The 16,066-nt window shown below is 42.3% G+C and overlaps 2 protein-coding genes across 10 annotated transcripts in view; one reads left to right on the forward strand and one right to left on the reverse strand.

The window, feature by feature from the left end:
- Positions 1-16,066, reverse strand: part of UBE2L3 (ubiquitin conjugating enzyme E2 L3) — a 243,152-nt gene that overhangs the window by 72,208 nt on the left and 154,878 nt on the right. The window contains exon 7 of the mRNA XM_084491615.1: positions 15,338-15,432. The gene's annotated coding sequence lies outside the window, so the exon portion shown is untranslated. The remainder of the gene's footprint in view (positions 1-15,337; positions 15,433-16,066) is intronic.
- HIC2 (HIC ZBTB transcriptional repressor 2) overlaps positions 1-16,066 on the forward strand; it is a 74,597-nt gene that overhangs the window by 3,868 nt on the left and 54,663 nt on the right. The window contains exon 1 of one of the 9 annotated variants that reach the window (XM_084491602.1): positions 12,876-13,080. The exons of the other annotated variants lie outside the window; for them this stretch is intronic. The gene's annotated coding sequence lies outside the window, so the exon portion shown is untranslated. Of the gene's footprint in view, positions 1-12,875; positions 13,081-16,066 lie in introns of those variants that run through there. 9 annotated transcript variants of the gene reach the window in all.

Below are 16,066 nucleotides of genomic sequence, written 5' to 3' on the forward strand. Positions count from 1 at the left end.
ACACTATAGCTTGAAAGACAGAAGGTACTGGCATTAGGAGGTTTTTGTGTTTCTCCTACAGAAAACCAACCTTCCAGCCCCCTAACCAAATCATCCTGATCAGGTGTAAGAACAGAGCTGCCCTCCCTGGCAGTATCAGTGGAAGAATATTGCCACAAAGTGGCATTGCAGTGTAGCAGCAAATGTGGTCTTGGAATGGAATAAAATAGAAGACATTTGTGACATAGCCACTGTATTGGCTATATGGTGACGGGCAAAGCTCAGTGGGAAGGAGAACCATTTCAGCATCAGTGGACATGCCCACCCTGCTGGGCTTGGAGAAAAATTAACAGGGCTCAGCTGTGGAATTAGAACAGAGTCCTGACCCAACCGTAATATCTTTTAAAAATAAAGATGATTTCTCCTTTGGTTTGGTGTGGATTGAACCACTAAGGCTGCTTAAATTGGTTTTAATCTTGCTGTAGTATCAGGGACAAGGACAATGTAATGTAACAGTGATTTCAGTTTGCTGCGCTGCAGCTCACTGGCAAAGCAACTGTATTGGTTTGTTTAGTGTTTTTTTCTTTTTTTTTTTTTTTTTTTTAATCAGCTGTTACAGTGTGCTTACTCCTCTCAAAACCAGCAGAAACAATGTAAAAAAACGTTCCTGAAAGTTGTATTTTCTTGTTCAGTTAGCATCTCCAGCTTCCAACAGAATGCCAATTTTATGCTGGGTTTCTTTCCTTGAAGTGTGTGAGTATTACGCGCTAGCTGTCCAAACATGTAAGTTACTCACACTTCTTGTTTGTAATTCCTGGAAAGAAAATTCACCCTCCAGTGCTGGCTCCCGCAAAACAAGGAAGAAACGAAACGGTGAGGTCAATCCTGAATTTTAAGCTGATATAAAAGGGATTGTTACAGTAGCTGTACGAAGGCGGCTACAACACCGCAATAGCTGTACCTGCTGTAAATGACAGGTGGGAGAAGTTTTGTTCTTTTTCATCTATGCCTGGATGACGGCCCAGTGCTGGCCACAAACTGCAATCCAGGATTAATCCTCACATAGTGTTTTCTTTCTATATATCAGATTTCTCATTTTGTTAATAAGCACAGCCTAGCATGCACTTCAAGTCAGCTGTTCTGGAGTGGAAGCAACAGGGTTGTGCATTATTGAAATGACGGCTCGCAGGCTTTCCTAGAGACCGTTTTGTCTGACCAGGGCAGGGCGGAGGGTGATCCTTGTAATCACAAATCCTAAACAGGGATTCTAGTTACTGATTTTACTTAATGGAAAGGGGTGGGGAATCTAGTTTATCCAGGATTACGTACGTACATTTTCTTATTTGGAGAGGCTAAAGAGTGATCTTTTACACTGAAAACCTCAAGTGGATGTTCAGAAATGGACCTATTGTGGGAAATGGTTGTCAGCAATAGGCTTCCTTCAGTGTGGGTTTATTGCTAATGTCGAGAGGACAAAACTGCTTGGTTCTGCTCCAGAAGACACACTGCAACATGCGCAGACAGCTAAGCTGGGAGATGAAGGGTCCCAGTCTTCAGCAGACAATTAGAAGAGTTTATAGAAGTGTAGGGAGCTTCCTGCTCAAAACAGTCATCAAGGGCTGCTTTCCTAATAAAAATGGCCCTGAAAATAGGATATACTTGCTCCTTTTGTAAAACTTTCTGTGACTTCTATGTGGGAACTAGGAACAATTCCCTCCTGTCCTTGCAGTTTTAGATACTGGATAGAAAAACTTGCCAGTGGTGTCCTCAGTCAGGTTCTGGATGGGAGGTAGAGAGCATTTCACTTCAGTATGCTGGCCTGAGGCATTAGCTGTCCTTCTGTCTCTTGGGTAAAGGAAGAGGGGATAGCTTTCAATAATATATGTTTGCCCTATCCACTACCTTCCCCCGCTGAACCAAACAATATGCAAGATAAAATTGTCTTCAGATCAGCCTTTTACCATGGGTTTAAATGAGACACAACAGACTAACCGGGGAAGAAACCTCAGATGGCAAACAACCTCGCTACGTTCTTTACACTGGGCTAGTCCCATTTATACATGGGCTGGTTTAAGACGACAGAGGTGTACAGCAGATTTTTTCTGATAAATGTGTGATCATTCCCTATTGTATAAGAAAGGATTCAGTGTGTGGATTCAGTTTTCTGGGCGTCACATAAAGACGCTGCCATGTAAGACTCCACTTACAGTGTTTCCATCTGCTGTCAAGATGCCAGCAGTCAGTTTGACAGTTTGGAGGTCTTCTCTTGTCCGATAAAGAACAGAATAGAGTGATTTGCATTGCCAATTTTAACTGTGAATTGACACCAGCCAACAAGAAACCTTATTTTAAAGCTCTCTTGCTTGCCTATATAGTAGATACTCTCCAGTGGAAAGACTGGATCTCACTGGTTTGTATCTATTAAAACACGTGGACATGCAACTAAACATACCATTAAATTTGGCATTGTTTTCTGTTAAGCAGGAAGACAGGGCTTAACACATTCAAGTTATGATTTAACATGCAAATCAGAAGCAAAATTAATTTACTATGTTATTGTTTATGATAAATATACCAAGCAACTTCTATAGCATTGATTTCAATTAATGCTATAACTGAGTATTTTGAAGTGCTAAATTAAAAATAATACTTGGAAAATGCTTTCTTATCAAAACACTTCTTGATGTCCTCCTAAGATCCCTTCCTATGTGACTTACTCCATGATTCTTATTCAGCTCCATTTTAAATGCAAAGCAAATGAAATGTTCTTCAAGCAAAAGGGGATTCATGATTTTCTAGCAATGCTGGTTTTTTATGAGTTTAGAACTAGCAGATACTAGTCTCTAACACCTAGTTTTAATTTGGAAGGAAGCAAGCTTTCCTGCCCTTCTACCCTTCCCAAATTTCCATTGCTTTCTCCAGTCTGAAAGAACTGGTTGTTGAACTAAAACTAAAACTGGAAGAAAACATCCCCTCTGTCCCTTTACAAGAGGGTACTGATGCAAAAGGTTAGTAAAGTGCCCAGAATTTGATGAAACAATAAAGTAGTGGCTTTCTCTATGTAGGATTTGACTTTCCTCAGATCATATACAATTGAAGACCATCGTTTTTTTAAAAAAGAGCTATTTAAAAGTATGCTTGAAATTATGCCAGTGTATAGTGAGACTTGAACTTGTGCTGTTTTTATGTAATGTTCTTTCCCCCACCTCTGGAAGGGTGAGTTGCTTTGTTGTTTTTCTTAGTTTCTGTTCATCCTTATAAAGTATATAAAGGATTCAGAATGGTCCTCATGTGGAGCTTTTTGCATCAAACTTCTTGAGTCCTTGAAAAAGGCTCTTTGTTCATTTTCTAGGCAGTTCAAATGCTCTTTGATAATGTGATATTAATGACATGATCATGCTCGGTCTTCAAAGAAAAACGTGGATGTCCTCCTTGGCAGGAAAATATCTACCAAAGTTGTATATGGCAGGGAATCCACTAAAAAATACAAATGTGCATGTACATCTATGAAGTGTACACAGCCAGCACTGAAGTACCAAAACACTAAATAAAAGGAATTCGGGGGTGAGAACGATAGCTGTCTTGTACTTCAGATATCACCAGACTGGTATTGGCTGGGAGTGTTTTAAAAGCAAAGGAACTTGAGACTTGGGAAATATTTTACACTGAAAACCTGGTTTTAGGTATTTACTGTTACGAATTGGTGCAGTGCTTGAATGTATGCACACATTTAATTCTTCTGGGTGAGCTGTGGTCTAGGGAACTCTGGGTTCAGTTTGTGTCACCAATTTAAATTTTCCATGCTATGGTCATAAAGGAAGTTAAGCAACTTAAGTTTTCTGCATGTTTAAAGTATGGAGAATACAATGTTCTTGGTTTGTCTTGTGTATTTATCTTATAAATACTCATCATATTTAAACGTTTGCACAACGGGACCCTGACCTTAGCAGGGGCTGTAAATGCTGTCATCGTACACATAATTCTAATCAAGCTTCAAAATGGTAAAGTTGCCAAAGGACTAACACTACGGTATTCTGCAAAACTCACACTGGGCAAGGAAGAATAGAAAAGATCGCTCTCCTGTCTTTCAGATATGCTGCATTTCTCTTTCTTACTGTACTTTCTCAAACAATGTTTCAAAAATTGTTATGAGAATTGAAACATGCCAGGTATAGCATTCCCCTGCATTGAAAACTATTTTTTTGTATTTTTTTTGGGGGGGGAGGTCTGTTTTGCAATGCCGGTCTCTTCCTGGAAACAAATAAGTCGCTCTAAATAATCGCTTTCAGGATGCGCTGAGCAGCAGCTTTGATTTTTTTGCCTTTCCTCCTTGGGTTGTGTGGTGCAGTGCCAGCATACAGCATGACGCAACAGTCTTGGAAATTCTTGGAAAAGCACTTCCGCTTGCTCTAGGTAAAAATTGTATTGGCAGCAAAACTGACTCTGCTGTTTACAAGTTGGCAGCATTCTTAAGTGAACTCCAAAAAGAGCAGTTAAATGTATGTGGTTCGGCATACCCATCCAAGACGCAGAGGTGTTTGAGACTGTTGGCCTGTTATTATGGGTGGTGCCTCTGGAAAGGGAATGTCTTGAGTATTTCCCCAAGAGTGGACTTCTTTTTAGTAGCTGTAGACAGCTGGCTTGTCCCAGTTTTGCTGGGCCTTCCAGTTTCTGGCTGTTCATTTTAAGTGATGGGTGTAATTGCCATAGTGATATTGCTTAGCTCCTAAGTGAGGGAAAAAGTCACCTGGGTGAGGGGAGAGGACTGTTACCCATTATCTTCATTCTGACAGTCAGTGTTACTGGGGCTAAAACAAAGACTTGAGTATGAGAACCTGCTTGCTGCTGATTTACCATTTGAATCTGGAAAAAAACATTTCATCTATCTGTACACCTCTCCATTGCTACCTGTGTAAGGACAGGATAGTCTGAAGATGGGCAGAATTTCCATTATCATTTAATCATCAGTAAATAACAGTAGTAGCCGCTATTGTCTAATATTTCACCCTGCTAATGGTACACGAGGATATCATGCTGAATGCTGTGCTAATAATTCAGTGGCTTGTAAGAGGAAGCAAATGCCCAGAACACCAGCACACTTAATTGTGCTGCAGTAGTGGAAACCACGCTGTTATTTAAAAGCTGTGTGAAGGTGTAACTAACAACAGAGGACAGTCATGGAAGACGTATATTTTAAGGGTCTTGCTGGAAGAGTGATCTTTGGAATACGGAATTAAAGTATTTACCTAACCAGCAAAGAGATTCTTTCTACCCTAGGATCTCAAAATGCTTTCTTAATTGGTAAACTATGCTTTGCAGTTCTACCTCTGGTATCTTCATATAACGATGCTATGCCCAGCATTTTTGAGATGTTTTTTATGACTTTCTGAAAGCTGCACAAGGGTTCTCCCTTAGCAGAACAGAGGGCACGGCCACAGCCAGACAAACCAGCTTCCACTCCCAGCAGATGCAGCAAACGACTGATTAAGCACCCCAGTTTTTCTCATTTGTAACAAACAAACAAAATCTCCCCTTCCCTTCCAAATTTTGAGAGGTTCACGTGAAATGGACCAGGGCTATGTGACACCAGCTGTACCATTTCAGGAGATCTATCAGTCATTTTAAACCTAAAACCCAGAGTATCTAACACCATATGCCAGAGGCTTGGGATGTTCCCCAGCCCTGAACTGGTTGGACTAGAAAGGGGGAAAGGAGTCCAGGTGAGTCCAAGCACATTTCCATGTGCGTCTACTCTGATATTATTCAGAATATTTGCCTATTTGTGCTTGCTTCCTCCATGGTTACACATGGACCTGTGCTACCCCCGTGTTTGTCTGCAGCGCCTTGGGTTGCATCCCCACCAAAAAGCAACCAACGAACAAAAACAACAGAAAAAGCCAACCAACCAATACCCAAAGAAACAACAACAAAAGAACACAACCCGCAAACCAACCAAACCAACCAAACCCCTCAAAGAGCCACCCTGAGCCTAGCTGGAGCACAGGGCAAACGTAGCCCTTCGCGAGGTGGAGGGGAGGCTGCTTCCCTACAATGGCTTTGACCATCAGAAGCGGTGCGTGGGAGGGTATCTGCCAGCGCTGGGGCTGTGCATTGACTGGCTGGGGTCACGTTTTTGTAAGTGAGAAGGTAGCAGCTGTCCTTTGTGGCATGCAGGACGCAGCATTTCAGGGGAAGTTGGGGATTTTTTTCCGCTCGCTCGGTGCTGTGCCACGCTGCTGTCCCACCCCCTCCCCCTTGTCTGCTTTTGGGGGGAAGGGGCTGGGTGCCCAGCAGGAACGGCAGCGCTGGCACCGGGAGGGAAGTTGGCCTCTGCTAAGCTTACACACGACCGGAGGCTAACCGGTCACGTTTGTTGCTTTAATTTTGGATTCGGTTCCCAGTTCTTTTAAATCTTCAGGGAGGGAAGGATGGCAGCGTCTGAAGTGGAGTCAGTGTAATGCCAGGGTGTGGGATTTCTATAATTCAGTGCTCGACTGGTTACTTTTTAGCAAAATGCTTGAAATTAAAGAAGTGGAGAGGCAATATGGACACGGTGGTTTTGCAATAAAACAAAATAATGAACAGTGCAAACTGGCTGTTGGTCAGAGCGCAGTCTTCAGGGGAAACTGTCTCTAATAGATGTCATTGTAAGGGTAATGCTGCACTTGGCACCAAAAATTAGATTTAATGCCATAAATGGAGATAAAGCACGTTGCAGCTGACAATATACTTCCAGACCATGTCCCTGGCTAAGAAGCTTGCAATGCAAGGCACAAATAGGTGCAGTATAGATAACTGCCTGGGGGGGAGCAGATTCTGCAAATGCTTACTCAGGCACTTCGCTTGAACCCAGTGTGACTGCTGGGGTAAGAGCTTGCACAATCCTGCCCGAGGAGCGGGGCTGGAGCCTTATAGCTGTTGGGTAAAGCAGAACTGCTCGGGGGGGTTATTTATTTTTCAAGTGCCTGGTGAGGCTGGTGTTAAGTAAAAGCCTGCTTCCGACCCTGACTTGTATGCCTGCTTATTTGCTGATATTCTTAATCACCTGTAATCTAGAATTGCAAAACTCCCGTGGATACGCTAGTGATGCCTTTGTAAAGGTTCTCTAGCAGAAAAAAAAATCAACTGGATTTAAAAATCACATGCTTCTTTCAACACGCTTAGCTATAACGTTCAGTCCTGCCAGCCTGGTGGGCTGAGGACATTTCGGAAAAGGTCAGAGGGCCACACTGAGTACTATGGGTCCAATTTCCCAGGCTGATTTGTTGCCTGAACACTTTAAAGGGAGTGGAGCACCTGCAAATCCCCTTCTGGGGATTCCCTTAAAATGTGGGGAAGCCTCCAACAGGTGTGTGGAGCTGGCATGGCCTTGGCCCTAGGTGGGGAGAGGTGTGGCTGGGACACGTCTGAACCCGCGCCTGGGCTGCAGCAGGGAGGCAGAGGCTGTGCTGGTAGCAGCTCCCAGCTCCTCTCACTTCCCCACGTGTAGGGGAGGGATGCTAACCTCCACAAGGCACTTCTGGGAGCTGTTTCTACTTTCCTGCAGCCCATGGAGAGGAAGTGGGCAGTAGGGCAGCATTTGTAGGGCAAGGCAATTGCAGCTGCTTGTCCCCCCCTTGGAGAGGCAGCGGCTTGGCTGCAGAGGCAGATGCTAATTGTATCAGGAAAGAAGTGGGAGGCAATAGAGCTGATTCAGATCCCTGGTTTAAAAATCCTTAGCCTCGCTGTGTGAATGCCTGATTAATGTATTTTCTTCTCAGATTCATTTGCTTTGAGGTCACAGTTCAGAGGCTCGAGAGAAATTGGCCAAAACATTACAGGTCTAGCGGGAGGTATGGCACATGCTCATCGCCTAGGTGCTCCTCATGCAAAAGGCTCTGACAAAGCTAACTCCCAGACAGGCTCCAGTACTTCTGTGCCAGAGAAGGCTTTGGCTGGGATGTCTGCTTGGGTAGGGGTTTGAATCTTCTCTTTTATTAGGGAGCAGTTTGTTGGCTGGCACTAAAAAGTTATTCCTTCTGATGGGTCACTGGATCTTGCTCGTAAAGCTTATTTAAAAAAACTTTATGTTTAAGGAATAAACAAAGCATTTATTTTGCTTTCATAAAAAAAAAAAGCATAAGCACTGATTTTGAGTAGGAAAGAAAAGAATTATTATTCATATGAAGTCAGTCTCTGCAGTGAATGACCAAAAAAAGCCAAATTGAGAGGGTACATCAATTCTACCGAGGGCAGAAGGCTTTTAAATTCTGTTCATCCCCAGAAGTCTTAGAGAGGAATAAGTTTTCTCTCTCTTGCTTCTTGTCAGAGGATTTGGCAGAAAGAAATCTACCTCCTTCTCAATCTAGTTTTTAGAATGCATTTGCTCTTTAAGAACAAGTCATCATGGTAATCCTGTTTCATGTTAACTGCTATGAAATATGGTGTTAACTTTTTAGCCCTATAGTGGCAGGAAATGGGATTTAAGATTTTTTTCCTTGAGTATGGAAGAGCTTAGGAGCAGGATTTCAATAATAAAATTCCTTACAATCCTCCCTCTGAGTCTATTCCCCTAGACTAATCTTCTTTCAATTCGTATCATTTGTCTATTATGCAATTTGGTGTACGACTAACCATGATAGTCTTTAAATGCAAGCTGATGCTTTAGATCCCAGTGCTGGCTTCGACTTAAGAGTCCATCGAGCCATCTTATTTTGATTTGTACTTTGCTTTGCTAACTTGCTGGATTCTTTACTTCCTCCAGAATTCTCAGCTGTGCACATACTTGCTTTGTCCAACCATTTCTACATATTTGCCCTATCACTGTAATCAGTTCATTCTCTGGCATGTGCCCATTCCTATCTGTTTTCTCTGTCTCTTTCCACACAGACTTTGCACCATGTTCTGGGATGTCCTTCATAAATACAGCAGTCATTTCTTCACTTTAAACTACTCCAGAACTTCAGAGAGTCACCAAAATAGTCTCGGACTGCATCCACGCAACTGCTGGTGTGGCATCTGTTTGTGCGTGAAGCCTCTCTTTAGAAGGAGATCTGTGACCCAAACCTCCCTGCAAACATTAGTCCTACTAGAATACATGAAAACTGCTGGGCAGAAATATTTTTTATTTGTGACTTGAATCAAACTGAGATCCCAGTAAATAAGAAAGCATCATGCTTTTAGGGAGATGAAAGAGAGGAATGTCCATTATGACTTGTAGGAAAATCTTCTGGCTGTTCTGTTGGAGAAGATGCCTTTCTGCTTCCCTCAGTTTACCTTTCAATGTTTGATTAATTCTTCTGGAGAAGAAGAGTCATATGATAAAGTTCTGAGGAATATTCCAGAAGAGAGGAACTTTGATGTTTTGCTGCTTTGTCTTGCTAGATACCAGCGGTTACATTGAAGCCTCTGGTTGTACAATTCCCACTTGTTTTGAGGCTCAAACCTCCAGCATGTGTCAAAGTCCTGCTTTCCAGGTCTACATGCCCTTATATCTGAGGGAACTTGTGACTGATGGAGGGTTTGATACCAAGTGCTCTCAAATCCCATTGAAATGAGTTGAGAGTGCTCATTGCTAAGATCAGGCCCAACAGCTGAGATGCAATTTGCAGATCAGATCAGGCACTTGGGTCACAGAGCTCTGGGGAGAAGCTGTGTGGGCTCATTCCCTGCCAGGGACAGCTTTGAGCCTTCTCATTACATTGATTATTACTTAATAAAGGCAAATATAACACATGCACTCTTTCTCTCATTTGAATATTGGTATAATACAAAACAAGAGTGTGCCTGTGTGGACTAACTGAACACATTTACGCTTGGTGCTCAGTTACAGCAGGAAAAAGTAGGTTTTGGTACTTAGTGCTGAACAGCAGAGGCCAACTCATCAAGTTTTCCAGCTGCAAATATTCTATGTCTGAATTTCTTAAATAGTGTGTGTCTATCACAGGCCCAGAGACATGACAGCACATGTGGAGCACATGAAGGGGAAGACACAGGACATGAATTTTTCTGCAGGTTTTAACAAAGCCAGAATTTTCTGTGCCCTCTGCTCTGCCACACAGAATGGAAGCCCCTGGGGATTTGTTTCTAGAGTCATCTGAGAGCTGCCAGCACAAAATGAAAGCCCCAAGGGTTTCTCCAGTCACTGAAGGGGCACCCGGTGCCTGTAAATGTGAAAATGCAACTAAGCTGCACTTTGAAAGTGAGAGGGCAGCAGCCTGGCACAGTCTCTTGGGAGTCACTGAGCAGTAGAGACTGACACAATGTGGAAATCACGAACATGTGCTTAAAGAAGTCATTTGGTTAGCCAGTATGTGACTTCCTACATCTGGGTGGCTGTTGGGCCCCACATCCCAAATGGGGCTGTCCCTCTGCCACCTTCCCCATGTCTGTGCATAAGGCAGCTTCCCTTCAGGAGGGGCAGGACACCTGCTGTGACACCAAGTCCTCCTCCATCGCAGAGCTGGGCCTGTGGGATGCCTGGCTCTAACGAGCAATGTGGGCTTTCCTCTGCTGTCCCTTTAGAGGGCCTGCCACCTCTGTGTGTGGAGACAGAGGTCTGCATGGCCTCTGTGGGGAATTTCACCATGAGCCTGCTCCCACTTCTGGCTCCATCAGACAGATACACAGGCCGTGGATGTGAGTGATGTTGCTGCCCTCCCCAGCTGCCTCAGGTGCAGCTCACCTTGGGGAAGTGGGGCAGAGAGCGCTGCAGGAGGGCGCTGGGGGGGGCGTGGGCAGCGCAGGGGGTCTGGCTCCAGCCCCGGGCTGTTGGGACCCCCGGCAGCAGGGCTGCTGAGTGGCTGCGGTCACGGACAGTTGCACCTGACGTGTGGGAGCTACCTGGCACCTTGTGGCTGTAGCTGCCCATTGATTTTTGTGGAATTGATTCATAGAGCTATTTAATGGAATTGATTCTTTTTACAACTTTTTTCCTCTCTTAAAGACCAACTGTTTTTCTTGAGTGATGGCTACAAGTTCGTGTTTATGTATTAATATACTCACGCACCCACGGCCCTGACTGTATTCCTTCTGCTCACACTGCGAAGGAAAGTTTCAATCTCAAATGCAATCTTAAATTTTAATACTACATTTGATGTATGACCTGGAATAAATTAAACATGCTAGAACTTGTGAGCTGAAATCCTAGTGGTGGGTATAACCACAAAGCAGTGTTCTATTAAGCCAAGGACTGTCGAGAATGTCTGTTGTGGTTGTGTCTGGGTTACGAGTGGCTCCCTTTGGTTTAGTGTAGGTGGATATTTTTATTCTGCCTGGCTTGTGAACAAGGGGATGAAAATTCAAAATTTACCTACGAGAAGTGTAGGACTGTGCCGAGTTTTCCTTTACAAGCCCATAGGTAGGAACCACATTTTTATCCTAAACCCAATATTTTTATTGTACTTAATCTCTTTCATTGATTGTTGCTAACTGGTTTGCATTAAGAAAATCTGGTATTATGTGCCTGGAGGAATACTATGAGAAACACTAAATATTATCATTCTTTGTCATTGTTTTGTACCTTGTAGGTCAGTTCTACCAGTAAGTTTAACTTGCCACGAATTTCTTTTATGTTTTTAGGATTCATTCTTTTTTCCTTCCTTTCTGTCTTTCTTCTTTTAAGAAGCACCAACATAAATTTGGGCAGGGTCCTAGCTCTGTGTGAGAATCCTGAAGGGATATTGCACCACCCAAACTTCCAGATCAGAGAGACTTAAAAATGTTGCTGAGGGGTTAGGATCCTGCTAACAACTGCCTGTCAGGATACACTGAAATACATAATCTCCGAAATAGCCAGCACCCAAGTCATACAAGGTATTAATAATCCAGAAGTATCTCCTTGAATGGCAATGCCAAACCAACAGGACATCAACAATCACAGTTGTTCCGTGTGATCCCTGTATGAAATTTAGCTAAGCAATTTGGCAGCTGTACGTACTACTAACTGCAGCCCTAAGCATAGTACATTTTGGTAATCTAGTTATCACCAGAGAAGTGACAGAGATAGTACAAGCCAACACCCTATTTGAATAGAAGAGCTCTCAGCTTCATGACTGCATATCAAAACTTCCACCCCTGCCCAGCTATCATTTGTAGCCATCTAAAAACTGTTGAGAATCCAGCAGGGCCCCCTACTGTGCATTTAACTTATACTGGGAGTTTAACAGGATGGCCAAGAATAATATCATTAGCATGCTGAATGTGCAACTGCTGTAGAAGTGGGTTGTACATGTGAACAAAGCTTAGTAGGAAAACTGTAGATGGTACGTGCATGATGCAGAGCAGATAATAGCAGTTCATCCGGTTGTCTTATATCTGCAACTCTAAATCCCACATGCCATTAGTTTTGGAAAAGGACTCCAAATGTAAGCAAATTGCCTTGACCCAGATTTTAAACTGGTAAAGGGACTTGAATTCACATGCAAGATGATATGGGCCTTTTTGCAAAACATGGTATTTAAATGTGGCTTGCTTAGAGAGGCTTCTAACAACAATCAGCCTTAACCATGTGTCCCAGAAGACAGCTAAGACTTTATTCAACATCTTAGTGATCCTAAATGGCAGTCTTTGAGAGGGAAAACTACATCATTACTTTGTAAATTAAACCTGCAGCAGTTGAATTATACTGTAGTTTTACAGAGGTGTTTTATATACCACAGCCACATTGTAAACTAGATTTTGTTTGCTTGGAATTATACTAGTGATTTGTAGTCTGTCTCTGACAGATGTGTATGTGTTTCTCTCTAACCATCATATGCCCTAAGCAATTATGCGGAGTTAACAAAACCTACAGAGAAGGCAACTGCTCTTATCTGTCTTGCCCCATGCCAAGTCTTTGCCTTCCAGTCTCTGCTGGGAAATAGTAGAAATTCCAGGCATTCTTTGGAAGGGAGAGGGTTAAGTTTAAAGAGAAGGGTATCTTGTCTTTCACCACTACTGGGGTGGAAAGTTTTTAACTGTGCCTGCTCCCTAAAGGTGCTTCATTACAGATGTGATGATACGGGTTTGACATGTCCTTGTAGGATAGCTTGGACATTAAGGATCTGTACTGCTGAGGGTCTTCCTTGTCACATGGACAGATTCTGGCATCATGACTCTCAGGGTATCAGAAGAAGCATTTATGTGAGTATGTGAGATTTCATAGTTGGTGGTACATATATTCCTCTATAGCAAAGACTATAGATAAAAGCGTTGTTTATTTTAGGGAATGCAAAGCCCTAAAGCTTTCACTAGGTGTGGTACAAGCACAGTCTCTTCCCTGAAGATGCCACAGTGTAAATGGACAGGATAAGCAAAAGGCAAGAAAAGAAGCAAAGCCATGAAGAGATGCATTTGAAGCCAACGTGTTATGACAGATACAAAGGACTAGGAGAGGGAGAGAACCTTGAGTTCCAGTTTACCTTGCTACCAGAACAGACTACTGTTATCATAACACTTTTTTTTTTTTTCATCCTTATTCTTCCAACTAAATTAACTTGCCTTGCCTCAACAACTGACCCAATCCCTGCAGTCTTCTGGTATATTTTAGCTGTTCCAGAGAACTGGACCAGCAAGCACGCTAACAGCTTACTGCACACTGACGGATCACTGCTGACACTCAGTATGGGAGTCTTTAGCTCATGGCAGAGAAAGGTAACCAGACAAGACAGCTTTGTGCCCAGGACAAAGGCAGCCACACAAATAGAAGTTGCTTTTGGGTTTGCACAGCTACATGTCAGTCTTGCTAGTTCTGGAGATGCTTACCTTCTGTTTTGTTTCCTGGTGCTTCCCACAAGCAGGAGTAAGACAAGACAGTGCTAACACCACACGCATCTGCCTTAGGTGTGTTCTGGGCATGCACGTGCATCTTACCTGAGCTGTGACTGAGCTGTAGCCAGCTCTCCGATTAAGTCATAATGGTGCAAGTTGTTCTTGACTATTTAACTTATAAAGAGCAACATCATTCCCCAAGACCGAGTCCAACCTCTGGGCACCTACCCTCAGAACACAGAGTGGAGGCAGTTTTTATGTGTCTTCCCTGAGACACAGCAACAAGAAGATAAAACACATACAACTTCTTACCACTCCATACTGCACAAGAGTGGTTTTATCAGAAAGGTCCTGTGGTTGTCTGCTCTAATCTTGCTTGTTTAAATTTTCTTGCCAGACTCCTGTCTTACCAAGCATTTAAGGGATTGCATTTCTGCAGTGCTTGAACTTGGAAAGTTGTGAGATGGAAACAAATATTCCCACTCCAGTATATGGTAAACTGGACCAAACAGTTACTTAGTCTTTGTGAGTTGCCTTGGTAAACTTAAAGACTTCCTTGTATTAAATAATGCAATAGCAAATTCTTCTCGAAAAATAAAAATAAAATGCCTGTAATCAGATAATGGTTGCTCTGGTGCTAGTGGTAACATGGCATTGAATATCTCTTGGTTTGGCTTCCACAGTTCAGGGGTGAGGGGAACTGGAATGGTGTTTACTGAGCCAATAAACTTCTCACTAAACATAATTCATGGGCTCTAGCTGGCTAATAACCAGGACCTCAATGCACTAACAGTTGGCCTCATACATTTTAAAACAAAGCTTTATTTGAAGTGAAAACTTTAAGAAAAATAAACTTTAGGATTTAGTGGCCTCTAATATTATCCGCCTCCATAGGCCATGGGAGATCTCATAACCAAGGAGTGCATTTTTAAATATTTCTATTGCAGATTTTTGACCAATGCTAAAAGACTGCTTGCTCCATAGATTGCCTCAGCATCATTTTTTGTTTATTTGTTTTGAAACTTACAGGAATCCATACAGCTCTTTTAAAACAACACTATTCGGGGATATTTTTGCCCTATTTATGTTTAAAAGGAATTTCTGCTGGCCATTTGAGTGCTCCAGGCAATCAGCGTTTCTTCAGTTAAAAGAATAAGGTGAAGCGCTGAAACAAGGCTCTCTTAAGATGGCATTTTTGAAATTATTTCCATGACCTTTCTTGTAGTATTAGATTTCCTCCAGAGAGGAGAGATCTTCATCTGAACAGGTTTATTTAAACACTTGCTAGGTTATGAAGCAGCATTTTCATTCCTCGCCTCATGAATGAAAACCTGTGCTTCTGCAGGTTGAATCAAGGAGTGCTTCTACTTGGAGCACTGCAGAACTTCAGATTTGGATTGGTTTCCAATCCTCATCTTTTGCATTTGTGGAGAAGAGTACTGCATTCCATATTTGTTTAGTTTCTAATGAATGTGATTTAAATTCTTAAATAATCCCTAGCAGTTCTCGGAGGAGCGTGGGTGAGTGGTGGTTCTGCCCTCTGGTGCACGTCTGACTTGTACTGGGAGCAATGTAGTTCCTTTATAAGGACTGGGAATTAGTTAATTTAGATTTCTGCTAATGGTTTTACCTTGTCTGGTAGACATTGCCACTTTGTGCTTCAGCTTCTTCCTTGGATGGATGGAGAAACAACGCCTGCCTGCCTCCTGTCAGCTGCTTTGAAGTCTGTAGATGAAAGATATCATATGAATGCAAAGTACTTGCCAGTTAATGTCAGTAAGTCATTTTGCTTGTACCTTGATGGAAAAAGCTTTATTGTAGGCTTACAATGAATAGATTTGCATATGCACCAGCAGTTCTTTCCCTTTTACTTAAGTCTTTTGGAGAATTATATTGACTACCTCTCAGAAAGATAAAGGGAGGTTAAATAACAAATAATAAAAGATTATTAGAGGAAATTCCTTGTCATGTGATACCTTAAAGATAATACTTGTTAATATTTTGAAAAAGAAAGAAAATAACAACTATGCACCTAGTCACAAAGAGTTCCTGCTAAAGAGTATCTCCTGTCTTTCAGGGATTATTTTCTGATGCCAAGCCAAACCTAGTTCCATCAATGCAGAGAGAAGTTCTATTATTGTACGCTGATTTGATAAGATAATATAATTAGTGTCTTGGTCCATTGATGCAGACCTCTACTGTCCAAAAACAACATTAGGTTATTAAATCAATTCTCATATTTGTTACAGTAATAAGCTAAAATAGCATTATTTAGATACCACTTGTCTAAACTTAGATAAGTCATTCAACTGTATCTGTGTTTGCTTATCCACATTCTTCTGCTGCTTTTAAAAACCAA

The sequence above is a fragment of the Aythya ferina genome (assembly GCF_964211825.1).
Source record: "Aythya ferina genome assembly, chromosome: 17".
Classification (NCBI taxonomy): domain Eukaryota; kingdom Metazoa; phylum Chordata; class Aves; order Anseriformes; family Anatidae; genus Aythya; species Aythya ferina.